Here is a 5362-nt window from a genome sequence, read left to right as displayed (position 1 = left end):
AATTTAAAAAATCAACATACTAATTAATGCCTATAGTGTGCTTGGAAGCAGGAGTGGCATCTACTTCCTAAACAAAATGCCTCTGGAAACTCAATGAACTTTGAGAAATGACTATAGTTATTTGGAAAGGCTTCAGGTCTTTTTTTTTCTTCTTAATTTTTTTTTATGAATCGCATTGTTTATTTTCTGTCAACCTTATTTCCGCTTTTTAAAAGACAGTTTAAGACCATTCCGTGGTGGTGCCTACCCACTCAGTGGCCTGAGCAGTGGGGGCTACAGACCAGTCTTCAGTTGCAGGCTGAGCTCCAGTCTTCAGTAAGGGAACTGCTGAAGGGCACCTGGACGCCTTTGGACCAGTCTGTAACCTCAGGCTGAGCAGCAGTGAATTCAGGAGAAGGGGCCATCCGTTCTCCCTGAAACTCCTCCTTGGTCACAGCCTTTTCAGCAGCAGCCTGTTCTTCCTTTTCAATCTCTTCTGGATCTCTGTAGAAGTACAGATCAGGCATGACCTCCCACGGGGGCTCCCGGGAGATCGTGTCACACATGCGCAGGACTTCCCCCAGCATCTACCACTTCAGACCCACGGAGTGAGCTCCCTTATTGTTGCAAGGGAGAACAATGTCTACGTAGCGCAGAGCAGAATCTGTGTTACATAGGGCAATGGTGGGCAAGTTAACGTAAGATGCTTCTGTCAGAGGTTGGTGGTCAGCCCTGGGATTGGTAACCACCAGAACATGAGGCTCCCTGACGGCTGCCTGGATCTGGTTAGTGAAGGTTCCAGGAGTGAACTGTCCACCAATTGGAGTGGCCCCCGTAGCAGCAGCAAACTTCAGAACAGCTCTCTGGCCAATATTTCTGGAGGAAATGACACTGACATCAGCTGAATTTTCAATGGCAACAATGGCGCCAGTGGCCAAGAGCAGCTTCTCCCAGGTCCTCTTCAGGTTTATGATGTAGATGCCATCACTTTTCCTTTTGTAGATGTACTGTTCCATCTGGATGTCAAGGCTGGTGCTGCCCAAATGCATTCCTTCTGCAAGGAATTTGGGGATAGCCTCCTCCTTCATCTGCAGGACATCAAGGGCTCCAGACATTGTGGAAGTTTCCGCCGGAACCAGAACAAAGCCGTATGGACCCTTGTGCGGGTAGCGTGGAGAGACGCTTCAGGTATTTTATCCGCAGGACCGCTATGAGTCATGCTCGACTCAACAGCAATCAACAAAAACAAATAGTGTGCTGGAAGGTAAAAGTGTGCTGCAAAAAAATTAAAAAGCAGTTTGATTTAGAATACAATTGTTTGATGTGAGAGGTAAGGATACCTCTCTTTTAAATTTGTTCTCTTAACCGTACCATTATTTCTTCAAAACTTTTGTTTTAAGTACAGGACCTATAGTCTCCCTTAAGTATTTTCTAGGTCAAAGTAAGATATAAATTACAAAATTAATAAAGGTCTAGAAAGCTCACATTTTCTGGGGAAAAGAAAAAGTGCAGATAGAGCTGTTCTGTATCCTTGCCATACATACTTCCAGAAAGAGAAACTCAGTTGTGAAGATGCTTAACGAAATCCCTTGGCAGATGACATGCATAATCTTCTGAAATTAATCCTGTGCACACGTCAGTAGATTTCCAGTAAGAGCAAGGAGAAACGGGTAATGCTTCTCACCCCAGCTGATCTTCTTGCAACATTAATAAAAATACTTACTCTAACAACTTTGCTACCGGCCTGGCTCTTATTCCCAACAATCTTATTTATCTCAGTGATATCACTATGAGTTGGAATGTAATCAATGGCAACAGGTTTGATTTTGGAGCTGTATGCAAATTTAGAAAAGAGCCCTGTTGCTGCTAAATGAAACATCAGTGGATCCACCAACTGCTATGAGGGAGAAAGATGGACAGTCTCCTTCAGTAAAGAGTTATAGAAACCCAAGAGAGGATCACTTTTAGTAAGAAGTGATTCAACTTATAGTTCTTTTTGTTTCTTGATGCACACTTAAGGATAGTGGTTAAGAATCATTCCGTTATTATTGACAAACATGTAAACATTTGATGCTTATATCTCTAGTTATCCATGCCTAGTTAAAGTACAGCAAAGGTCTGCTGTACTCTGTTCTGAGATGCTCTTTCTCTTCACTTCTAACTCAAAATTTAATGAGTACCTTCTGAAGTAAGGCTATCTGTCTAGCACCAACAAGAGTACCATAACAAAGGAACAAAATAAAGTGCAAGAAAGAAAGAAGGGAAGAAAGAAACAAGCAGAAGAGAAAATCTCAATGCCTGAAGAATTTGCACTGTGGAATTCCTTAAATTCTATGCTTCTAGCATTTTGGTTCTGCAATCTCTTTTCATTTTAATCTCTTAAATTTTAAAGCATAAACAGGTGCTATTTACCTTGCCAATGTAAAATATAAGGAGACTGTACAGTATTAACACTTCACATTAGCATGGATCTTAAACAGAACTCAACTTCTAATAATATTGCACTTGTTTATTTATCCTTTATAAATGCTCTGGTTGAGTACCGCAATTAGTTGCAGGTTATGTGCCAAAGTCATGTTGTCTGATCTGTAAGGTAAAGTGACAGTCTCTTTGGTGACTCCTAGGTAAGCTTTCTCTCCAGTAACTCTTGCTATGTCTGCTTCATTGCTTGGATAACATGCAATAATCAGGTTTACAAAGATAAGATGATAGTACTAGGAGAAAAGCTTTCAAATTCAAGCAGGTGAAAGAATTTCACAGTTCAAACCATTTATTTCACACAAAGATAAGTATATTATAAGGGCAGAATTGGATATTTTTCTAAAAATTTAATAGACTTTATTTCTGTTTCTTCTCTTTTAGGTACAAGGATTCACGTTGTGCCTAAAAATACATTTGCTAATAGGAGCAGTTTGGACTCTTTTTGTTGGGTTTGTGTTGATCTTCAAGCCAGATAGAGTTCTTTTAGAATAAAACCAAAATTGGAATGAAGAAAGTCACTGGGAGTCAGAGAGGCGTTACCACAATGAGAATTAGAAATAAAGGACTGGAACGGAAGGAGTAACAGCTAAACTCAAACAAACCCAATGCTACTGAGTCTATTCCAACTCATAGTCATGCTAGGAAACAGAATAGAAATTGCTTACAGGTCTTCCAAATCTGGAACCTTAAGAGAGAGAATCTTTCTCCTGTGGAATGACTTGGGGATTCAAACATCAACATTTTGGTTAACAGCCCAACACTTTATACATTGTACCACCACGGTGTCTTAGCAGTAGTTGAAGTCAATAGAAACAAAGTAGAGCACCCATGAGGTTAGCAGTATCATGAGGATCAGGGCCCATACAGGGTCACAGGAGGAATGGGGAAGATAGAGGCAAATCCCCAGATTAGAGAACCTGGCACTTAACTGGTGGATCCCACCTGCTGGAGTCACCTCCTCCCTACAGGGCCGTGACAGGATCAGGTCAGTTTGACAAACCTTTCTAAAACATTATAGCAGCTAGTTCCTCCTGTGAGTTTAAATAATTGATTTCTATAGACTACTTTATTAATTGTAAAGTAAGAATTATAATTGATTAAATAAAATAAGACTTTGTCATAAGGATTTGATAACGTAGTTTATAAACATTGAAAGACTTTAGTGTGTGTGAGGTTTGTTTTTTCCCCCCTTTCGTTTGTTTTGTTTTTTACTTTGATCCCATTTCTCCTTTTTTACCACTCAAAGATTTTTTATGTGCACCTAATTAGCACTAAAATGTCATTCTTCTTAATGGATAATCCTGTGATCATTGTTTTATTTCTATTTGTGCTGTGTATATTAGCTAGTCCTCTAAGAAACACTATGAAGGATCCACTCTGACTCAGTTCTAATAACCATGGCAATGAGTTTGAATTTTGAGTTTTTGTCACACTTTGTTACCTTTGCCATAGGGAGCTCTGGTGGTGTAGTTCATAGTGAGTTGGTTCCTCTCTGGAAGTAGCTCCACGGGAGGGAGGTGGATAATCTCCTTTTGTGTGATTTACAGCCTCTGGAAACCCATTAGGGGGTCAGCTATGAGGTGACTCTATCCCAATAGCAATTCATGTTTCTTTATCATACTTTGTTACTCTTCTTTGTTATATTATGGTGGTTACTATAATGCTAGAGGCTATACCACTGGTCTTTTAAATACTAGTAGGGTCACTGACAGTGAACAAATTGTTTCTGGCATCTATTTTGCTCTTTCCTTTCTTGCCTTGTCTTTGTAATAACCTTTTGCTTTCTTTATGTCATCCTGCAACTTTTCTAGTCATCAATCATTATCTATTCTTGAGATGGTTTTTTAAATTTATTTGGGATAGATACCGAACTGGACGTCAGAAAAGACTGAACCTTGCAAAGAAACCAAGACAAGGGGAAAGAATGTTGATGTGAGAAACAAAAGCTCTCAAAGGTCAGCTCAAGAAAAAAAAGTCTTATAATGACAAATGCAAAGAGCTGAAGTCAGAAAATCAAAAAGGAAGAAAATGCTTGGCATTTCTCAAGCTGAAATACAGAGTAAACCCAAACCTTGAGCCGCAATAATGAAGAATTCTATAAGTAGAATATTTAAAGATGCAGGAGACATCAAAAAAAGGTGGAGGCAAGTTGGTACATGAAGGGAGTGGGTAAAGGAACTGGAAAAGATCTGCCAAGGACCTGAAAAGATAGGGTAATGGTAGGCAGAGTCAATGGTGATTAATTTTAAAAAACACAGTGTATGAGAATAATTGTATGAAACACAATGTCAATGTAAGAAAGTGTGAAACACAATATATATGAATTATGCATGCAAACCAATATAAAACTTTTAAGAAATGGAGGAAATACAGAGTCACTGTACTAAAAGAACTGGTCAATACTAAAAAAAATTCCAGAGAGTAATATATGATCAAGAACCAGGGATAAGGGAGACATTCATGTTGCACTAAAGGAACTGGCTCCAAGAATTGATGGAATGCCAGTTGGAGTGTTTCAGGAAACACATGCACTCCTGGGTGTGCTCGCTACTCTGCCAAAAAACTGGAAGACAGCTACCTAGCCAGACAATTGATTGAAGAGATTTCCTTTAAAAAAACAAACAAACGATGATGTAACAGAGTGCAGAAATTATTGAACAATATCATTAATACTACATGCAAGTGTCATCATGCTGAACATTATTTTAAAATGGTTGGAATAGTACATCAATAGAGAACTGCCAGAAATTCAAGTTGGATTTAGAAGAGGCTGTGGAATGAAGGATAAAATTACTGATTTCAGATGAATCCTGACTTAAAGAACACCAGAAAAATGTTTACTTATGTTTATTAACAACAAATGAAGGAAACTAAAGAAGAGCAGCTGCCTTTGAAATATAGT

The 5362-nt window shown here is 38.9% G+C and overlaps 1 pseudogene; it reads right to left on the bottom strand.

The window, feature by feature from the left end:
• Positions 1-220: 220 nt before the first annotated feature.
• LOC102850294 lies at positions 221-1094 on the bottom strand (annotated as a pseudogene).
• Positions 1095-5362: the final 4268 nt, after the last annotated feature.

The sequence above is a fragment of the Elephantulus edwardii genome, unplaced genomic scaffold (assembly GCF_000299155.1).
Source record: "Elephantulus edwardii isolate Elephantulus edwardi_28Jun2011 unplaced genomic scaffold, EleEdw1.0 scaffold00057, whole genome shotgun sequence".
In the NCBI taxonomy this organism is placed as follows: domain Eukaryota; kingdom Metazoa; phylum Chordata; class Mammalia; order Macroscelidea; family Macroscelididae; genus Elephantulus; species Elephantulus edwardii.
This window is presented reverse-complemented; position numbering and strand designations above follow the sequence as displayed.